Genomic DNA, 24,018 nt, shown 5'->3' on the forward strand with positions numbered 1-24,018 from the left:
CATTTACATTTATGCATTTAGCAGATGCTTTTATCCATAGCGACTTCCAAGAGAGAGCTTTACAAAAGAGCATAGGTCACTGATCATAACAACGAGGTAGTCCCAAACATTGCAAGCAGCCAAAACATGAAGCATACATTGTGGAAAACTAAACAAGTGCCAAAAGGGAAGACCCATAAGAGCATGCAGTTATACAAGTTTACAAATTAAACAACATGAACCACAAAAAGTGCAGGACTGTACCTGTGGAAGAACAATCAATAGTAAAATATTTCACAGTGAGTACAAGACTTAACTTCGTTATAACTAACCTACAAGAGCAACAAGTCACTCAAGAAGAGTCATTGTGATCCTGGAGGAAACTAGCAACAGGTCTAGCCAAGCATTCCTAAGTGCCGTTGTACTCCCGGAACAAGTGTGTCTTGAGCCTTTTCTACATCATGCGTGCGGATTGATCAAATATCTCAATTTTGAAAGAAATCAGTTTTTCGATGTTTTTTGGAGTATAGAAAACAATGAGCAGACGCGACATCCGAGGCAGACGCTTTTCAAATTCATTAATGTGTTTTGATTTTGGTGTGCCACCCCAAGATTTTTCCCTTGCCCCATCTGGCCACCCCTATGAAAAATGTCTGGGGGCGCGACTGGCTAAAAGGGCATGACTCTCGCGCTGATCTAGCCTGACGTTGTCATACTCATAATTCTAGTCAGAAATTCTAGTCAGAATATAAGTCTGAAAACTCTCCATTGGGCTGTGACTATGGGGCCTGTGTCAACCGAGCTCGTAAAACAAATGCCTCTTCGCTCAATTGGATAGACCTACAACCAACCTACACCAGAGCAACGTAATATGTTGTTTGTTGAAAACGAATTCAACCCAAGCGCTCTTTGGTGACGTTGTTGATTACGTTACTGTTGATCATCTGTCAATCATCGTATAAAGCCCGCCCTGAGAATTTAATTGGTCCGAACAGCTCCTGTTCGGATATAGTTTTTCCGCAATCGAGCCCCTCCAGACCCAACTTCCCGACCCAATTTTTTTGTGGGCGGAGATAAGTTGGGCTGGCAGCCAGGCTAGCACCGATCCCCAGAGAAAGAGCAAATACAGATCAGTCAAACATAAGTGCCGAACCACCTTCCCCTAACAAACAACCATTGCGGTTTTATATAGAGAACACAGCCAATCCAACGCTCCCTATCTGATTCCCCACAGATGTAACAGTTCACCAATGATCTACTGTTATTCCTGGCCTGTGACATGTGCACAGGTGTTGCTGTGCTCCACTGACACAGTATTCGAAGCACATATAACACCTGCCTATATGCACGCTTTATCAAATGTAATATGCACAAATTAACACAATCATTACCAACTACGCCAAAGAAAAGCTAGCGCTTCGTTGATGCAGGTGGCCTCTTACATACCTGAGGAGTGAGTTTCACCGATTCACACCGGTTACACTAATATCTGAGAAGTAAACCATTTAATCAGACTCTCAGTTGCAGATTTATAAAACCCAAATGAAGTCAAGAAATCATGTTTTACTCTCAGTAGTTTTATTTCCTGTCTAAAGATGGAGCCTTGGTATTATGCTGTTTTGACCTTTCAGTTAAAATACAAACAGGTTTTTAGGGACAAGGCTGTGGTAAGTGTCTCTTTGATGAAAGGAAATTAGTGGGAAATCATGAGAAGGTAGGAGAACTAGCCTAGTCGACATGGCGCTGTCCATTTGACAATTAGCTCAACACACCAGAAGAAGATACTACGGTTCAACAAATGATCAGCGGGAGCTTTAGAAGCAGAGGCAAAGGATTAGAGCCTGAATCCTGTGTAATTGGGTCCGCTGGGCAAGACTCTTAGAAACAATAAGCTCACAGAGAGATAACAGGCATGATTAGGGTCAGTGGTGGTAGACTTGTGGGATTGGAAAGAGGAAAACATGTTGACCAAAAAGTGTCTCTCTTCCTGTACATGTGACCCATCTTAGTGTGCCGTACAATGTCAGGTGCAGCTTAATTATAACCCTGGAACCGCACTGCTCTCATCCTATTGGCTCAGTAGTCACCCAGGTCTGCCTGGACAGTCACATAATGGCCAGGTGTGTCTGCTGTATATGTAACCATGTAACCATGTAAGCATTCCACCAGAGACCAGAGAGCATCTGTTCTTCAACCTTCACCAGCTCAGACTCCTGAGCTTCCTTCCTTCCTAACTTTCCTTCCTTTCCCTTTACTATACCTCTGTGCCTCCCTGTTAGTCATTCTCCTCAGTCTCCCTCTCCTACCACTCTACCTACCTCTCAGCTCAACTCTCCTCCCTTCTACCAAGCCCCAGCCTACCATGAACTACACATCCTCTTCCTCCTCCTCCGCCCTCTGCAGTGTCAGCTCTTACCTTTGCCTCTGCGCCTCTTCCAAGATCTTACTCCTGATCCCAGCTTTGGGTCTCAACTTCTTCACCCTGGTGTCGCTGCTGACCTGCCTGCTGGGCAGGAACGGCAAGATCAAGTGCAACGTGGCCGTTTTCATTGTGGGGAGCACGCTGTGTAACCTGGCCAACCTCGCCCTGTGGCCTCTCACCATCCATTGGGGGGCCCAGGGCCGCTGGGAGCTGGGCTCCGGCCCCTGCGAGCTGATGGTCAGCCTCAAGCACCTAACCAGCTCGGCCTCCTTCCACTACGTCTCCTTCATCTCCTTCTCCATCTACCTGACAGTGGTGTGGGGTTGGGGCCCGCTTGTAGACAGCAGGAGATTTCTGTCCCTGCAGCTGGTCTTCCCTCTACTTCCTGTGGGGCTGAAGGAGCTGGTCCAGTGGATCCTGCAGAGCCGTGTGGAACACTTGGATCCCGTCAACCACACCTGTTTCTCCTTCATCAACGACAAAGTCATGAGGGTTTTAGTACTGGTCAAGATGGTGGTGTTCTTGCCACTCAACCTGTACTTTTATGGTCATCTGCTCCATACCATCTTCAGGAGCGCCCAGACCATGCACAGAAGCCAGGAGGCCAATAAGAGACTGGCCAAGGTGTTTGGTTTGATTGCTCTCATCACTCTTCTTGCACATCTACCCGGTAAGGCTTGGAATCAAATATATTTGTATAGTTGTTTTTACAGTAATACACTTCAAAAAAGCCTGGTACAAAAATAATAAACAAGCACATTTGGCTGCCAGTGCAGTAAGAACATTTCACTTAATAAGATTTCTTAAAATAATGTGTTGATTACTTCAATTAAGTCACTAGATAAGCCATTTATACTAGAAACAAGTACAACTACATATACCATCTAGAAACAAGATGATCGCACTCAGATGTAGAGTTTTTGCAGTGTAGTCAGTAGTTACATTACATTTTATTCATGGACACAGTGTGTACATAATTTGTTTTTCATATAATTTCAGTTTTAAAGCAGAAATGTGGTACGTTGATGAGCCTTGTAAGGTAGGGCCATTTGATAGTGCATTTATACTTCTTAGAAAATATGTATTTACAAAGTCGGGTAGTCAGGTAGATTCTGGTTGTTTTTTAACCATAGAATTGAAGAGTTGAAGAGAAGAGTTGAGTGACAAAAATAATTTTTTTCGATATTGTTCTGCTTGATGAAGTCTGTTTGTGTATGTCAGCCTCCTCAGCCCAACTTGAGACTATGTATCAACATCTGTGTTAGAGACATCAACAATAAAAGTCACGTGCATAGTAGTGATGCACTAGTTTCGCATCAATGTCTCAGCTTTGTTCGAGTTTCCCTGTCCTCTAAAAATACGCCATTTCAAACCAATGACTGTAAAAATAAAGTTTTAAACACTGATGAATGTGGATGTTTACTAATAGGAAAGTGTTTTTTTGCCAACTGCACCTCCATGGTGTACGACCTAAACCAGTTTCGCATTGCCCTTTGGTCTATGATGCAATGTGGCCAGCAGTTTTTCAACAAAATACTGTAGATGCCGTAAAAAGGTTATCAACTCTCCATGCCTAATTGTCTCTATGACATCCTCTTTTTCTGTAAGTACTCTCTAGCCTTTAATTACAATATTCTCAACGTACATCTCCTCTCTTCCTTGTCTGTCCCCATCCCCCTGTTCCGCCTTTCCTCTTCCTCCTTATTGTCTACCTCCTCCAACATATCATCTTCCTCCTTTTCCTCCTCCTCTCATTGCCCTCCTTGACAACCTTCTACCACCCTTGCTCATGCTTCTCCATTATTATCCCTAATCCTGCTCGCCTCGACTCCTCGCCCCATCTCCTGCTCCTCCCGCTCCCCTTTCCACCTCACCTCTCCTCCTGCTCCTCTTTCCTGCTTCCCTTTCCTCTTGCTCCCCTCTCTTTCTCACCCCCTCTCCTGCTATTTCTCCCATCCTGCTCCCCTCTTCACCACCTCTCCTCCTCTTTCCCTCCTCCAGGTAGTGTGTTCTCTCTGATGGAACAGCCCTCTGTCTGCCAGGAGATGGTGAAGGACTTCTTGTTGGACCTGCCCCTGGTGTCCAGTCCTGTGGTCCTGCTGTGCATGAATAAGGAGCTGCAGATGCATTGCCATCAGATGCTACAGAGAAAACCAAACAGGTCTCAGCGCTCCAGGGATTTGGGTAGCGGCTCAGCTGAGCTCCACAAGAACCTGACCACAGAGGAAACTTTAGTCACCACCACTTAGAGCTTGATATGGTTGATACTGGCATGTAATCACTTAATGAAATCTAGCACTGTGCAGGATCTTTGTGTTTGTGAATGTACAATTAATTGATTGATTATGTAGACAGATGGATTGATTAATTGATTGAACACACCAGTCAACAATAGGACAACACTACAAAAAAGCTAGTGATCACTATCAATTCAATGGGTCAATGGTTTAGGGGTATTTCCCTAAAAACAATTAAAAAAGATGAGCTGGTCAGAGTCTGAAGCAACATGTGAAAGGTTTTTATTTAAGATTGAGAGCCCTAATTACAGTTTTTTCCCAGTTTTGTGTTTTTCATTGTTTCATTTGTTCTTTAATTGGAATATACATGTATTAAGATTCATATTATTACATCCACAATTACATTGTCAATTAAGTGCAACTTTGTTAAAGGTACTTGATTGAAGCAGTTTCAGTAAGTTAGGTAAAGCGCCAGAGAAGGTTTCTAATGGTTAAATGGGGACATCTGGTGGTGTTACACAGGAATTGTGCAAACCAATAGTACAGTACATCTAATAATCAGTATGTCCAAAATGTTAGGTGTCATGAAGGAACATACATAGGAATTTACCTCCTAGAAATGCATGCAACGGTTTCTACAAAGAATTTAGATCTGTAAAAGTCCTCTTTAGTGTCAACAACATGCATACACAATGTTTTGAGACAGTGTGAGTGACAGCCTTCAGGCCACAATGTCGCCACCAAGAGAAAAAGCACACACAAATAGAAACTTAATCTACAATTGTTATTTGTTAGTGTATCATCTCTCTACTAATGACAGGAATCTGTGTGTGTGTGTACAAATAAGAATGGATTTAGTTTCCCTAAATCAGCTGAAGAATCGGGCACTCTGCAAAGTTAATATTCTGGATGTGTCTTTATAACCCAACGGAGTGCAGTGTCGTAATTGACGTTGTTTGGATTGCTCTCCACATCCCAGACCCTTCACTCTGATTGGTCGTCTGGTCTGCAGCGAATTTCCTAAAAATAGCCTGAAAACCGCACTCTGCTAATTTAACATTTTGCAGGCGTCATTTTTATAATCCAACAGAGTGTAGTAGGCTACCGCGATTGAACTAATGCAAATAACAAAGGCACTTGCAATTGAGTTAATAATCAGCTGCTTTTAAAGGGACTGGCTAGTGTATAGAACGACAATATAAAGTGGATGTACTTTCAGTTAGATCAGTGAATTTTGTTGCGTTAATTAATGTGTTCACTGATTTTAAAGTTGGCAGCACATTGTAAATGTACAAGCACTGTATGGTGAATTTGGCATACAATTATGACACCTGGCCACAACCATTGTGCATGTAACAACTTTTGTTATGAACTAAATGTTTAGATGTTCGTGGTGGTAAGACAATTTTACAGAAAATCAATAAAGTACATTTTGATCAATATAACTTAAGCTATTTATAACGTAGGAAACAGCAGACAAATGAAGGCTACATAATCATTTGCATGAATGTAGGCTACCACAGTATTGGTAATTTGACTATAATAGATGTGGAGTACTTCAAGGGGGGATTGAATGTTTTTTTTGAGTATTTCACACTGTTCCTTAAGGTCTCCGAATAGGGAATGTAACATTGGTTGGGTTGAAAATGGCCCGGGTGCTGTTCTATGCTAGCCTGGTCCTAACCAGACTCTCGTACATTTCATTTGTACAGAGAGTCTGGCCTCGCTCCATTGACAAGCGTTGACTTCCTTGTAGGAGGGTACTCTGTTGAAGTTTAAAACTATTGGATCTGCCCAGAACCACTCTGATCTGCCATAACCAATCGCTAGCGTTCGCCTTAGCCAATTCCTTCACCACTACTGTAACAGAGCTAGCTGCCGTAGCTGGAAAATTAAACTGTTCCCGAACCCCGTGGGGAGGAGGGCCACAACATCATGGCCACCAACAAAACTCAGCAAAACTTGTTTTTGCTCTGGCTTTAGTTTATAGATATTCGGCAGTGTTGCAACAACGGACCGAATGGCTTCGCTCGCATCTTTCTCCGCCGCCATTACGGAACTACAACACAAACTAGCGCACAACATCAACGTCATCGTTCTCAGCCACTCCCTCTGTTCGCTGATTCGCCGGTAGAAAATCAACCTGAAAAATCTGACTTATGTACCGAATGGCCAGACCTAGTACAGAAGCAAAATCGAATTTGAGCGGAAGTACGTAGGAGGACAGAGCCAGGCTGGTTCTATGCCCCCTGAGCTAGTTCTATGCTTTTCTCTTTTTATGGTATGCTCATTAATATTTAGATGAGCTGCGCGCTGATTGTAGATTTGTAGATTTACATAACACCAACACAGGTTATTTATTTGAATGAAATACAGTCAGGAACATGAAACACAGTCAGGAACATGAAACAACGTCAACCCCATTACCAATACACTAGGCTAAATCATCACACATGTATGTATTCAATGTATTCTACCTATGCTCTTGTGTTACCAAGGCTAGTTTACATGCAGTCTAGGTGTTTTCGCTATCTAGCTGTTCTTGCATTCCTTGCAAATCAGCGTTAAATAAAAAGCAGATGAGCTTGTCTAGCTAACATTGACTAGACAGGCATGGCTGATGTTTGTCTATACCGTAGCGTAGAAGATCCCTGTGCAGTTCGACCCTCGACACATTTGCGCGAACCATTTCACCAAGGACGGTTTTGAAAACCCGGGACAATGTAAAGCAGGATTTGCTATGAAGCTGTTGCTGAAAAGAGGTGCGTTCCGACCTTACGTTCATCACAACCGCAAGCCATAGAATGATTTTGTCAATAAGTTATTAGCAATGCTAACGTATCCTGTATCTAGCACCTGCCTTTCTCCAGTTCTTTCAAATAGATAATCTAGACGGGCGTTAGCAATAGGCCAGACTGCTATTCGGAAGCTTCCCTTCTAATGCTGACTACAGCTAGTCTAGCTAGAGTCATTTGCTAAGTAAAGTATGTTGATGTGTTTAGAAACGTATTTAGCATTCTACCTATGCTAGATACAGGATACGTTAGCATTGCTTATAACTATTAGCGACAAAATCATACTGTAGCCTACTTACAGCTTGCGGTTGCGATGAGTTTACGGTCGAAACAGTACATCGTTTCAGGTTCAGCTTCTTAGCAAATCCTGCTTGAAATTGTACAAGGTTGTCAAAACTGTCTTGGGTGAAATGTTCAGAGCAAATTAATAATTGAGTGTTGAACTTCGCCGGGATCTTCTCATAGACAAACAGCAGCCATGCCTGTCGAATGTTTGGCTCCTTGGGAAGACAATGAGTGTTAGCCTTCTCTGTACAGCCTGGCATGGCCGCGGGAACTAGGGGTGCTGAGGGTGCTGCAGCACCACCTGACAGCACGAGAATTTAAAATGTTAAGACTTAAAAATCCCCCACCGTGGCACAGCTCCGCAGTAGCGGACTGGCAATCGGGAGCACCGGGAGAAGAATAACGATGGAAAACCAGGCTAAAAAACGTAGGGTGGGGCTGAAAAATTAAGAGACAAAGAAATCACCTTCACTAGACAAGGTTTTACCAATTGAAAAACAGCTATATTTATTTTACATGAAGCTCAACTATTTTGCGCTCAAATAAAGGCCAACAATGTTTTGTCTCGCACGCTATGCGCGCTCGCATAAAGGATAGAACTCGCATAATATCGAAAACAGAATATGCTTACATTAGCAGGGCAGCTGTGGTGGCATATATGGGGGCCAGTTCTGGTGGGCCGGTTTGGATCAAAGTCCAGGGCCAATTTTTACTCCCAGTTCCTCCCTGCCGCCCAGCAACATTAAGCCCCCGCCAGCACTCCCCTGATAAAATATGTTCCGGCGGCTATGCAGCCTGGAACACAGCATTTACGACCGTGGTCCATTTTCAATATCATTGTTATACTTCAAAACGTTATTCTTTGTAATTGCTTAGAAGTAGCCTACACAGAGCAGTGCGCAGCTAAACTAGCATCGGAGATCTACGCTACCTCGGACTGGGCAAGAACACCAGTGAGTTGGCTGGTCTGGATGTAAATTCTGGGGCGTGACAAAGATACAGACCAGAGCCCAAAAAGGCAGCCCCCGGACTGACCTCAGTGCAATGGCTTTGTTGAAAAGCTAGCGTTTTAAAGACAACTTTTTTCATTTGGAGATTTGCATAGGAAAGAGGTGTCAATGGACTTTGAGGTTTACTGTATGTACATTTTACCTACCGAACTGTCGTTATTCAACTATGACAAAGTAAAATCGGTTTTGCAATCAATGGCCCCTTTCAGAAATGACAGAGAATTTCAAATGTGATCTGAGAAATATAGGTACCAAAACCACTGAGAAGAACCAACGGGCACTGCTCTATCTATCTATAATTCCCGAAATCTGTGTTTTTGTGCCATCGATTTTATCATGGGCACTATGCACTATCTATAGTTCTCACTGACATCTTAATCACTGACTAAATCACGGGCATTGTGCACAAGTTATTTTTTAACTACTAACTAAATTATGGTAAATTAGGAATTGTCTTACACTTTTTGAGTTGGACAGAAACTATTAATTTGGGCTAGTCATGAATTATGCCCAATATGTGATCAATTAATAGAGATACCGCTCATGTCTTGCACTGCTGCCTAACAGCAAGAAGATCCTGGGTTCCCCAGGTGTTTCTGCGTGTAGCAGGTACGAGATGAACAAAATGTGTGTATCTCTTTATCTTTAATACTTGGTTCCAATACAGGTAGTCACTAGCCAATCAGCGGGTTAAAATACAGCGGAGACAAAACAGGAAGTAGTCAGAGTCAGAGAGACGTGAAGAACGTGAGTGCAATTGCCTGACTCGGGAGAACTAGGAAAGTGAATACTAAAGTTTAATACTACTCGACATAGGTAGCGACACAAAGTGACTGCCTTTTTGCCGTTAGATCGTGTAGCCGTTAAAACGTTAATGAGGCACAGTGCACCGGCCAGAGAAAGGAGTCAAGAATCGCGTTGGTTTTATGCTAAGCTAGTTCCTGGGATCAATCCCGCCGCGGAGGTCGACAGTTCCCTGCCATACAGAGACTGCTCCAGAGCTCCAGCTAACGAGTGTAAAAGAAAGGAAAGGTTTGAGGTGAAGTAACTAGATTTGTTTTGTTATTGACCAGCAAGCTATAGTGAAGAAGAAACTATTTGGTACTCCCGGATTCGACAGAGATGGACTGGAACCTTTGTGAATTGATTCGCCGTTTTGTTAAATGCTAGGACCAATACATTTTTGGCTAGCCCATTTCATTTAATACTTTGCCGTTTTTCAGTATTTCCGGAATTTCAGTATTTTGCTTTGGACCGAATAATAGGACTGTTGAAGGACACTTCCTCTTGAGACTTAGTATTTTTACTTTGGTATGGACTGAAACTGTGAATGGTGATTTTGAGTGACCAGGATATTCCTATACATTCTGCATTTGTTTTATTTTCCTAATTGACTTAGATGAATAAATACTCACAAATGTTCAACTTATTTGTTTACACTGCAAAGCCTTTGATCTTCCCTGAAGTAGGGACGTCTCATCCCTGCCACTAGAGTATTGTAGTAGCGGAAGTCATTTAGGTCATCACCGTGGCGTACAAAGCCTAAAGCCTAAACTATCATATATGTCACTTGGGGCAGGTTAGATTTGGGACTAGTAGGCCTGGGGGTTAGGGACAGATCCTCTTATCTCCAGCCTTTCAGGGAGGAGTTATTTACCCCTACTAAGCGGACGTAGGTACCGTTAGCTACATGCGTGGAGCTTAAATGTTCTCATGTCCTCACATGGATTTCCGCCGCAATAGACCTTGGCCTTTTTTGTGATCCAAATAATAAGGCAGGGTTTTTCCTACATAGAGAAAATTTTGGCGCGCGCCGAAGCCGGTTTCCCAAGCGCCAATGACAAATCCCGAGCGCCAAAGGCAAAAAAACCTGTGTTCATCACGTGTGCAATGCATGTCAGCAAATATGTTCTCAATAGTATGTTTCAAGTAGGCTACAGCCGAACCCTCGTTCTGTTTTGATCAATAATAATCAAGTTGATAATGGCGTGTGTTCTTGTCTGATCAATACGCAACTGTGAGGTGCGCGAATGGACAGAGCGGCCACTAAACTGTCGTTCCGCTGCGAGGGCCAGCCCGACGTGCACGAATAGTACACCTGTAGCCTACAAATGCTAATTACATTTCCACTCAAAATGCGACAAAAGTTTGATTTACGATTTCAAACGCAGCCTCCATTGGTATTCTTAACCTGGAATGATAACATGTAGTGTTTCCTCTATGACTACATTTCTGCCGTCACGGTATTAGAAATCAGGCTGTACACAAGTTTAGTCCGTATATCAGCAGTGAGTGCATGTCGGAGAATAGCACGGACACGCGCTTCACACCGCAGTTGAGATTGCGCGTGTGCGTCCTTGAGAACGTATAACTTATGTTGTCAGTTCTTAAGATCGTTATTGTATAAGTCTATAGTTCTTGCAAATTTAAATCAAGTTAACTGGTGATTTTCATTGTTTGTATTCTTCCCCTGCTAGCTAAATTGCACATGTCTGTTGATTTGATAGCGATTGCTGCCCTTTCTCAGGTTTGTATTTTAGGTGCATTATTATGCTGAAGTAGTTTTAATTAATAAAAAGTGGGTATATTGTAAATATTTGCTACAGAATGCTTAGCCTATCAAGATCAAATGAAGCAGGCAGTGTACATGTTACGTCAATTATTAATTGGCAGCATTTATGCCATTTAAAACATACTTTATAACTTAATTGCTTCAGGGGAAATAGGACGAAAATATGTGTGTGTGTGTGTGTGTGTGGGGGGGGGGGGGGGTGCAAAACACTTGGGACTAAACACATTGATTAGAAAAGAAAAATATATATAGGCCTATATATATATATATATATTATTATTATTATTATTTATTTTTTGGAGCACCGAAGACCCATTTTGACCCAGGAAAAACCCTGTAAGGCATTACATTGTCTTACAGTTGACATTCCACCTCACAACAAATTAATTGCAAAATTTAAGTGCAAGCCAGATTCATTGTTGGCCTCATATTCATCATAAGCAAATGCTTTGAAAAGCACACCAAGGACCTCATCTCAAGGATGTAATTATATGGGGGGACACGGGGACACGTCCCCCCCCAGTATTTGTTCATACCGTATGAATATGCGGGCAATATCGATGACTGCTAGCCTACGTCTTTCTGTCCAGCTCCAAAAACATCAAATCCCGGCCAATCCATTTCCCAAATCCATAAATATGCCTTACACTAACCAAAAACCAATTTCTCCTGAAATCCATGTCATGTTTTCCGTATAGCTTATACACCGTCAATGAGTGAGTTGGCAGCGCGACATCAAACTAGGGAGGACAAACGTTCTGCTCTCAATGTAATCACAACGGAGAGTTCCAAGTGTCAACAAATTGAACAACAAACTGAACTTATTGTTCATTTAACATTGTGATAAAAAACACAATTATGATATTTAATGTACAGTACAATGTACGCTGATATTATCAGTACATTTACTTTCGAAAACAGTAGTCAATTTTCGTCGTTAGCGTAATTAGCCTCTGTTTAACGACATATACGATAGCGGTCTGTGATACATCCGTTTTCAATCGTTAAATTAATAAACATGCCTCACATATTGATGAGCCTTTTATGATTTATTATGACATATTACTAGTAAACAATTCATGGGTACAATTGTCCTTATATACCTGTAGTTTTAAACCAGTGTAGCTCACTGTAATGCTGTACGCGACGCGGTTTAGAAAAACTTGGAATTGTACTGCTGTTTAGGAAGCCAAACAGCGACAGTAAAATCTCGGCACTCCCCTTACAAAAATCAAAATTCCCAGATGAGTTTTTCAATTGGTGAATCAACCTGTCACTCAAATTAAAGCCAATCCCTGTGTGAATACCATCCCGTATGTGGCACAGAGGTTTTCCCATTTTAAGAGGTCTGTAAATGGCTGAGAGCACTTTGAGCCATTGCCTACTAACCTGAACTTCAATGCCACAGCCTCAATTTGATGTCATTGTGTTCATGAAGGTCTCCTTTACAGGACTGTGAAAACCGCAAACATTTCCCAGCTGGGGGATTTTTTATAATCAAGCTTATGTCCTAGGAGTGCCCCTGTTTAAGAGCTACATTTTGAGTGCTAACAAACTCCCCATCGCTCTACCCAGCCAGTTAGCTTGCAACAAGCATTCCTCTCCCTGCTTCACTAACAAAATATGGACAGATGTGCCTTGTTTTTGCTCATTTAATCCGATCGCCCTTAAAATCGGTTAACATATAGTGGAAACGTACATCTACGAATCTGTGGTCTCAAATATACATAAAGATGAACATTTTTTAATTCCAGCGCGTTCAAACAGTCCCCTCAGTAAAGGTTGGCTAGCAAATTACAGCAGCAGCCTGGCCCAGACAGGTGGGGGGAGGGGCGCAAAGGGCACACTTAATAGTGGTATTTTGTTCCAACTAATTTTTTAGACAACTCATTCATTTGTAGCAGATAAACATCTAAAAACATTCGAGCTAGTAGGCCCGAAAACTAGGATTGATCCAATGCCTGTGTGAATACCGTCCCGAATGTGGCACTGGCGTTTTAACAGTTTAAGACGTCTGTAATTAGCCGAGTGGTCTTTACACCCTTGGCTACTAACCTGAACTTCAATGCCACAACCTTAACTTGATGTCAATCTGTTCAGAAAAAATGTCCTCTACAGGACTGTGAAACCGCTAAAATTTTCCAGTTGGGACATTTGAGATATTTGAGTTTAAGTCCGATGAGTGCCTGCAACCATTCACTGCAACGCTTCATGGAACTCGACTCAGATTCTGAGCTTCAGGGACGCTTGACAAAAAAAGACAACATTTGGAGTGTCAAGCATTTTAGAATTGTTAATGTGATGTGTTCCCTTCGTATTTAAGACGAAATACTTCACAAGCAAGAGTTTTGTTAATGTAACTGTATACATATCCCACTCATATTGGCTAATCAGCTAACATGTTAAAGTAGTTTACATCCAAAGTCGCTGTTGTAAAACTAGCCTCTTTTTCACAAACTGCTGATTAACGGAAGTAGCTTCGAGGTAAAATTCAAAACCTTTAAAAACGTCTACATTTAGCAAATATTGTTGATATTATTGTGCACACGTATTTTAATATCGTAAATATGTCATTTAATTCCATAATTTCACCAGGAATAACTAATAAAAACGTATTTCAGGAAAAACGCTCAAACGGGTTTGTCCTCCCTAATCAAACAAACATTTGGCACATATTTGTGGATTGTAAATATCCAGTATTTGGGCAACATAATCCCTGAGATAACGACGAGGTGAATTACACAATTGAATTGTAGATTTTGTGTGAATTTCAATTGCAATACTATACATCTTGTATGGGACTTTTCACAAGCTAGCCGACAGCAACCTATACAGGCTAGCATTTATTTATTTTTTTCACCTTTATTTAGCCAGGTAGGCTAGTTGAGAACAAGTTCTCATTTAAAACTGCGACTTGGCCAAGATACAGCATAGCAATAAGACACATACAACAGAGTTTCACATAGAATAAACAAACATAATAGCATATAGCCTTGCTTTGCAGCAACTTGGATAGCAGCTTTGACAGCGTTTTGGGATACGTTCCTGTTCTCTGAATTGGGCTATCTAGCAAGTTATTTTAGAGTCCTGCCATTTGTTCCTTCTTCCTACGTCATTTTCATCCCTATGGAATTGCGTTGCTGTTGTATTTAGCAGTATATTGGCCAAAAATGAAAAAGAGAGACTTCATCAGCTGACGTCCGTAATTACTTTGGAAAGAAAAAAAAAAAAAAATCTGTTATGTTAGTGAATGAATGCTGCCCCCTAGAGTCTAGGAGGTTGGGAGTCGTACGAAGTACGGATGAACACGTTTCAGTAAAGCTCCAGTCATCTGTACCAACCCGGCGTTGTCTCATTCTACTTCAGTTATAGGGTCTACACCTAATTACATAACATGGTGTCAGAAGTGTGTTAGAGTTCGAATGGACCTGTTTTGAAGTTCTTAGGAGAAGAAACTTCGACTTTTGGAGTCCTACAACGACCGGAGTTAGCTTCCTAGGTAAGGGCGCGAAAAGTGCTGCCTAGCATGGAGCGATTCCAGATTCCCCCACCGCCGAAGTTTGATGTCTCGAAACCAAAGGGATGGCCCAAGTGGAAGAAAAGGTTTGAAAGATACCGGATAGCATCGGGGCTAGATGCGCAGCCGGATGAAAACCAGGTAAACGCATTGTTGTACACTATGGGAGAGGATGCCGAGGATGTAGTGACTTCGCTTCAACTTACCGAGGAGGCGCTTGCAGAATATCACACTGGCTGTGTCTACTACCGCGCACTTTATGAAGTACACTGCAATACAGTGCACTGCAAAACAGTGCACTTACATATTCAGTGCACTCCGTCGCTGATAAGTGCTGTCTCAAATGGAACACTTACGTTAAACACTTGGTGGAAGTGACAGACGCAAATCTGCTCGCGACACCCGCTAAACCTGCCAAAATTAACGCGCTTCTCCACTCATGTGGAAAAAGCTGCCGAAAGGGCTCCTCCTTTTCCACTACGTAGCCAAGATGGCGCCTGTTTAGGGCGAGTAGTGTCCATCGTTGTACACTGTTTTTTTGGACCGTTTGCAGTGCGCCATCCGGGTACTTTCAGTGCACTGAACTCTGCTGGTTTTGTGAGTGAAGCGCCCTAAGCACTGAAAGTCAGTGCTCGAACTGCACAAGTGCGCGGTAGTAGACACAGCTACTGTGTTGGAGCGGCTAGAACGCCACTTTGTGGTGAGAAGGAATGTGATTTTTGAACGTGCAAAATTTAACCTTAGACACCAGGAAGAGAAAGAGACTGTTGATAGTTTTATCACTGCACTTTATTGCTTAGCTGAGCACTGTGGCTACGGTGCTTTACATGACGAGATGATACGTGATAGACTCGTCATGGGACTGCGTTATAAGAAACAATTGGAACAACTTCAAATGAATGCAGATATCACTTGTGCACGTCAGAGTGAAAGAGTGAAAAAGCAGCAAGAGTTAATGAAAAGTAATTTCAGGCCAGACACATGTAAACGTAGACACTGTTCGTTTTCAGCAGAAAAGCTATACTAGAAACAAAGAGAAAGTACGATGGTAAGCAAAAGGCAATATGCATGTAGAAAAACAGCAACACGACAAGGGAAGTGCTTGCAAGAAGTGCGGGAGAGCGCCAGCGCACAGCACACAGCAATGCCCTCCTCGCGATGAAACCTGCCCTAGTTGCCATAGGCGAGGTCATTACGCCAGGGTGTGCTTGAACAGAACAGTAGGCGAAATAGAAGCAGCTACAGGAAGTGATTCAGATGAAGAGGCTGCATATTTGGGTTTAGTTAACTCACAAGTTCCAAACAATGGGTGGGTGACAGATCTTAAGATCACAAGCAGGAAACACAACTGAAGATAGACACAGGGGCAGACGTAACGGTTCTCCCTGAGTCAGTGTACAAGGCGTGCAAAGACTTCCCACCATTACAGATGTCTGACAAAGTCTTATACGGGGCAGGAATGAACCGCCTCACAGTTAAAGGAAAATTCACTGCCACACTGAAGAGTATCAGTTTAAACAACTCCAGTGAGCAGGAGGTTTATGTCGTATCAGGGCTGAAGTCAGGACTTCTAAGCCGCACTGCTAGTGTAGCACTGGGACTTGTAGCCAGAGTGGCTGGCATTAATGCTGCCGGCAGTTACGAAGATGTGAAAGAACAATTCCCACAGTTATTCAGCGGATTGGGAAAAGTACATGGAGAGTACAAGATAAAGCTGACTCCATGCGTCCAAGCGTCCAAGACGCATACTTCTACCTCTCATGGCCAAGTCAAAAAGGAACTGAAACACATGTGTAACCCTGTGTCTACAGAGAGACTCTGGGTAGACACTATTATTAAGGAACTCTGTCACTAGATTCACTCAGGGGTATCTTATCTCTAGGCTCATATAGGAGGACTGCAGTAGTGCTTAATTATATCAAAATATCCACCCAAACCCACGATAACAACAGCAAACCAATCAGATAATGTTTCAAAAAGTATGAAGTTATTTATAAAAGTATCAATACACGATATATCATTTCAGGATGAATGTAAAGAAAATAATATAAGTGTGTAATATGCAAGTGTGTGTGTTATATTTAACTATAGGTTAACATTTTAAATGTATTGAGTAGTCTGGGGGGATGCTGATAAGGATATTTTGTGTCAAGTTTAAATGTTAAGTTCAATTATCTAGTTCAATTAACATTAACATTCAGTGTGGTATAGTAACGTCTAAAATATGTAATGTAGTGCTGTAGTGTCAGTGAGTTAAATGGCAATATGAATCTTAAATCATCATTAATTGAATTTATGGCTTGTAATATGAAATATCAATGAAGACCTTAACTACCACTAATAAAACAGGTGGCATATGCTATTCAATACAATTAATCAATAACAACTTTTTCATACAATACACATGAAATATACAAACAATTACCCTATGTTGGATCCAACACCAAAACAAATGTAATGTCTTTAAACCTGAGATCTCATAAAAAATAAATAAAGCTTGAGCTGATGTCAAAATCAAAACAGAGAGGGGAAAAATCTGTCTGATCGCAAGGTCCCGTCCTACCACGCTCATGTGCTAGATGGTCCAGAGGAGAACGTTCTACTGTTTAGCGGGAATCAGTCAGTCCATGGAACACAGGCTAGCACAGCAAAATGGCACATCTCGATCCTTCACCGTCGTTGCACATTCAGGGGTGGGGAAAAAAACCCAGCCTGCACACACGTTTGTGGCGATTAGCATAATTAAATTTTAGAACTTCATCGTCAACACTAGGACTAAATAGTTAATTCCCTGTCATTACTTCGTAGATTGAACACACAGTGTGTATTTATGTCAAAAGACACAGGTACTTCTCTCCTTCCTTTTCATATGCCTCCTAGCTTATTCACGTTTAGCACCATAGCCATGTGGCTAACACAGCTAGTTTACATGCACATAAAACACAAGTTTACAATTTTCACGACAGGGAACATCACACTTGCAATAGTTTTCACCTATCCTGACTGGTTTAAATGACTATTAATTTCATTCAACGCGTAATCTGCCGTAAACACTAGCTAGCTAAGTGTTAACAACGTTTTAACATCATAACTACACAACATCAACTCACCAGGATAAGTTAAAAATAAACCGATAGTTATACGAAATCTTCCTGTAGTCAGTCTCTATTTGTAGTCTGTGGTAATAAGTGGCTTAGATAAAAATGTTTTATCTAAGCCACTTATTTGGCATCAATCACATCAACATCTTGACCTTAACTCTGTTTATGGGTCTCTCCGTTAATGATGCGAGTGCGGGAACGCAAAAGGGGAGGGCTTAGGGAGTGTCTCACAATACACAGTATTAATTTACATTACATGTATTCATTTAGCAGACGCTTTTATCCAAAGCGACTTCCAAGAGAGAGCTTTACGAAGTGCATAGGTCACTGATAATAACAACAAGATAGCCCCACAGCATTGCGGGTAGTCAAAAACAAGAAGTACATATTGTGAACAACCAAAAAATAGTGCTAAAAGGAAGAAACCATAAGAGCATGTAGTTAACCAAGTTAAATTACACAACATTAATCTCCAAGTGCAGGTGTACCTGTAGAAAAGCAATAAAAATAGGATTAACTAAAATAGAATACAACAGTTTAAACCAGCTACCACTAACCAACAAGAGCAACAGTCTAAGCAAGAGTCATTGTGATCCTTGAGGAGACTAGCGTTGGGTTCAGCAAACCATTCCTAAGTACCATTGTACTCCCGGAACAAGTGCGTCTTGAGCCTTCTCTTGAAGGTGGAGAGACAGTCCGTGTCTCTGATGGAGGTGGGGAGTTAATTCCACCACTGGGGTGCCAGGCAGGAGAAGAGCTTGTGCTGGGACCGGGCGGTCTTGAGAGGTGGGACCACCAGGCGGTTGTCTGAAGAAGACCGTAGGTGGCGGGTGGGGGTGTAAGGCTGCAGGAGAGACTTGATGTAAGTCGGTCCCGTTCACTGCTCGGAAGGTCAGTATCAGGGTCTTGAATCTGATGCGGGCCGTTATGGGTAGCCAGTGGAGGGAGATGAGGAGCGGGGTAACGTGGGAGCGTCTGGGTAGATTGTAGACCAGGCGGGCCGCTGCATTCTGAATCCTCTGAAGAGGGCGGGTTGCGCATGATGGGAGACCGGCGAGCAGCGAGTTGCAGTAGTCCAACTTGGAGAGGACAAGTGCTTGGACAAGCAGCTGGGTGGAGTGCTCAGACAGGTATCTCCTGATCTTCCGGATGTTGTAGAGGGTGAATCTACAAGACCGGGAGACCGCAGCAATGTGGGCCGTGAGGGAGAGCTCGTCATCCATGGTAACCCCAAGGTTCCTGGCAGAGGATGAGGGGTCACCGTCGCAGATCCCAGGGTGATTGAGAGGTCGTGGGAAATGGAGGGTTTGGCCGGGATGATGAGAAGTTCCGTTTTGGCAAGGTTCAGCTGGAGGTGGTGCTCAGTCATCCAGGCGGAGATGTCTGCGAGGCAGGCCTCAATCCTAGCTGAGATCCCCGGATCGGTCGGAGGGAACGACAGGTACAGCTGCGTGTCGTCAGCGTAGCAGTGGTAGGAGAAGCCATGGGAGGTGATGATTGGTCCAAGTGAGTTGGTGTACAGAGAGAAGAGGAGGGGACCAAGGACGGAGCCCTGTGGGACACCAGTGGAGAGCTGGCGAGGGCCTGACAGTTTGCCTCCCCAGGAGACCTGGTAGGATCTTCCCGACAGGTAGGATGAGATCCACTGGAGTGCAGTGCCAGTGATGCCCATCTCAGTCAGTAATCTGGTAATCTGGCTATTAATGTGACTAAAGTTAGGGTTCATCCACTTCTAGCAAGTGAAACTAACAAGGGTTACACATGGAAGATCTAGGCGTGATCTCAAAAGTTGAACAACCCACCGACTGGTGTGCTGGTATGGTCCCAGTTCGAAAACTAAACGATGAGGTTCGTATCTGTGTAGACTTGACAAAGCTAAATAAGTCAGTGAGGGTGCCAAAATATTCTCCAAACTAGACGCAAACTCAGGATTCTGGCAAATTCCTCTTTCTGAGGACTCCAGATTACTTACCACATTCATCACTCCGTTTGGACGGTACTGTTTTAACCGCTTATGCTTTGGAATTTCATCAGCACCAGAGCACTTCCAACGTAGAATGTCGAGGATACTGGAGGGCTTAGAAGGAGTGCTATGCCAGATGGATGACGTGCTGGTCTATGCTGAGACGCAGTCAATCCATGATGGTCGCCTATGGAAAAGGTTGGAAGAGAATGGCGTGACACTGAAAGCAGGGAAATGCGAGTTTTCAAAAAGCTCAGTGAAGTTCCTGGGTCAAGTCATCGACGCCAGGGCGTCAGAGCAGACCCAAACAAAATAAAAGAGTCCTTCCTCAGAGTAACGGGGAAGCAGAACGAGCAGTGAGAACCATCAAACACATGAAGAAGGAGTCTGACCCATATCTAGAACTCATGACCTACCGAGCCACCCCTCTATCCAATGGTCATAACAGAAGTTTCTGGAGATTTAAGACATTATTAACAGAGTAGTAACCTAGTTCATTTAACATGTTTTAAGGTACAGGACACCAGACTGACATAAATAGCTCTTAACTGACATTGTGAGTGAATGTATATGGGTAAGATGGGGTAATAAGCCCAACATGAAACAATAAACAATTTTAATGGTACAAATTGCCGTCTTATTCAAACCTGTGTGCAGTATTTCGGCGCAAGTATATAACAAACTAGTATATCCCAAACAGGCTGCATTTCAAGTTAATGTAACACACCTTGTCCTCTTCTAGCAAATATCCTTTTAAAATGGCCTGCTTTACAAACGTTTGTAAGGTTTCACTTTAGAATGACCACACATCCAGTGCATGTGGAGAGAGAACAACAGTTTCCTGGAATAAATGTCGCCTAGCTCTCAGTAGCTGTAATTTCTCTCACCTGTGGGATTTCTCCTATGACTTCATGTTATTTATCAGTGACTCAGACGGCTGTTAGTAGCTTTTAGTAATTTTAGCAATACTAAAAACTAACATCCATATTTTCCAAACTGAAAGTTGCCCAAGACATAACTATCCACCATCCATCCATTTATTGTATCTCTGGCACTGAATGTCCATCTGTTGTTAGTACTTTTCCAATTTGATACTAGGGGGCACTGTTTACTCATGTTTGACAGTGTCGATGTAACATGTTGAAGCTTGAAACCATGAATGAATGAGTGAACAACGTTAATATACCTGTACATGACACTATGGGAGATAAATCGTTCTTGAAAATATATACAGTAAATAATTGAGGTCACGTTTCTAATTTAAATGTTACATTCCACGTCTCGTTATTACCCCAGCCTTTTACACACAGACACGTAATGCACCCACACAGTGTTGAAACGAGATCACTATCAGACGTGCTAAGGATATAACCTTCAACTATATTCACATCCCTGTGGAAGTTTACACACCATCCAGTGGACCCACACCCACAGACACACACTCACCTTAAGAATGGTAATGACTGCTGCTGCCCACATGTTAACTAGCCAAACTGTAATTAACATATTACTCACATTCTCTCCTGGTTGGGGCAGTCCATGATGCAGTGCAGTGCAGACCTATCGCTCTCAGCAAGTGTTGGAATGAGTGCCAGGGGAGAAGGACGATAATAATGTACTATTGTTCTGTGTATCTTTGTGTGCTGTTGACTGGAAAATGTGAAACACCTGGGTAGAGGATGCTTCAGTGTGGTTTTAGACTTAGAAAACAAGCCTTCGATTGTTGGCTTTGTTAATTTAAACTACAAATGATACCTCTATACAATGCAACTGTATATTTCTTTGCTCTGCAAAATACAGTTAATTACTCAAAGATTAGTGTTTTGTTTTTGGTTCACTGTACATGAAAGACATGCAACATACAAGTGACATCATTATAACTTTTTACAAGTGTTGTACAATAAAATGTAACGTGAAATGTCTCTTACTTTGGTGGTTATATAAGATCTTTCCTCGAATCAAAGAATCAGTTCAGGCCAGCTGAAGTGTCTTCAGTTGCCTAGCAACTCGGGCCCGGAGTGCTGAGTGCTAGTTTGTGCGGCTGTGTGGTTTGTGGAGGTAAAACTGGGGGCAAAGCGCTTTAAAATAGTTTTAATGCAGGCAGTACACAAACTTTACTTCAGGACTCTTGGTTCCCGGACACTTCACCCAAACATGCTGTTGCTGCATAGCTAAGCTTCTTTCAGACCTATATAGACGGAGAGCACAGTGGCAGGATGTAGCAGGAGACTGACTGAGCTTGCTGCACGGCGCATGCCAAACACTGTGGTGGTAGTTGGAAGCTGCAAGCTCATGAGGCTTTGCTCAGATTACTGAGGAATACTAAGTTATACATCAGTTGAACTGATGTATGTTTGCTTTGCTGAACAGTTGCTGGACTGATCCATCGGTTTCATCACCTGTGGTGTGGAGCGAGATGAATCCGGTGCACCCAAAAATGTTGCCGGTTCTTGCAAAGTAGCTGCCAAGGTGTCCCTTTTACCCATTTTACTCTGTCACTAAGCAACCAGTGACTGTGTTGTAAGCATGAAAAATGGCTTTAGACACGTTCGTGGTGTCCTTAATCAAAAGGAAGTATAATTTCATTGTAGTTCTTAGATTCACATGTGTAACTCCCAGACGCCTGTGGCAATGGTTACTCTCCTCTCCAGGTTTCCTTCGGTGTGATGGATACGCTTCTTTAAAACAATTCCATGTTGCCTACAGCAAAACAACTTCTCTGTTTGGCGCTTCTTCCCTCTATTCCAATGTTCATTAAAGTTTCATGGCTGATTTCATACTTTGATAGCATATGCATATTGTATATCAGGGCTGTGGAGGCAGGTACTGTAGCATAGCAAAGAAGTATCAGTAGTCTGCATACTCTACTGGAAATAACTATTGTACATGGCCGATTCAAGGGTGTTTCCTATGAACTTTTATGATTAAAATGTCATCTAGGATTAGCAGATGAAGGACAGAGGAGAGTGAAAGAGGGTATGGGAAGAGAGGACGCTGGACAGTAATCCTATGGAAGTAAATCACCTCCGAAGCAGTAGCCTTCTGTCTACATCCTCTCCATATGAACAGGAATGTGGCACACTCACTTTCGTCTTCATGCACTGTCAGGCGTATGTTGCAGCTCAGTGTCAAATACCATGAAAGGAATAAAAAAAGTAATTTTGTTGTAAAGTTCATCAATCACACGTACAAGGCAACGCAACTTATCTGATATGCTAATAAATTCTTCCCATACACTGTCATGCTTCTCACTTTCTGTTGACAGGCTGTATTTCCAATGCAGGGCCATCTCTGATGTGCCGTATTAGGGCTGTGATGATGACAACAACCCAGGATGAGCTGATCTACATTCAGAGGGAAGGGGAAATTCAATATCCTGGTTCTGCCTCTGCTGTTGGGCTATTCTCTTCCATTGATTTCTAATCAGAGACTAAAATTGGAATTTGGCAGGTACCTTTGTTGGATTCCTTCCTGCAAAACAGGTTGTTTTCCCCATCATCTTTTTTTAAGAAGACAGTGTTTTTTGTTTGTTTGTTTTTTGCAGGCCCTCAATAACACTTCAGTAACAGCAAGCAACATGTTGTAATGGAAATGCTTAACTAAACTCAAAACTAATTATTTTTCATTTTAAGTCATATGGTTATTTAAAACTGGCCACCAGATGTCAAAATACTGGATCAGTAAGAACTTTCTCCTTTCCACTTTTCTTCCTTCTCGGGCACCCATCTTTCTCTCTATCTCCTCTTTTTTCCTGGATGATGTTCCTTGATGTATTTGCGCTACTCTCGTCTTGCCTCCAAAAAATCACTTTGTCACATATCGACGCATCATTTCCCATGCTGAATTTTTTAAAACTGGACCTGAAAATCCTTTCTGAGCATGCAATAACCATTAGGGGGGAAAATTATTCATGTGGATCTCTTGCATTATTGAACCCTTGATGAAGAGAAATGTGTGGGTTCTCACTCCATCACCACGGTTACCCCCGGACATCATTCCTATTCTTCAGGGGTGAGGGCTCATCTTAGCTTCCCCCTGAGGTCACAGAAGGTAGCTTTGTTTGCAGGAAAGTATATGTTTGTGTCTGAGTGTGTGTTTGTGTTTGTGTGTTTGTTGAGGGAGGTGAAAAGTTTGCTA

Source organism: Hypomesus transpacificus, chromosome 1, assembly GCF_021917145.1.
Source record: "Hypomesus transpacificus isolate Combined female chromosome 1, fHypTra1, whole genome shotgun sequence".
In the NCBI taxonomy this organism is placed as follows: domain Eukaryota; kingdom Metazoa; phylum Chordata; class Actinopteri; order Osmeriformes; family Osmeridae; genus Hypomesus; species Hypomesus transpacificus.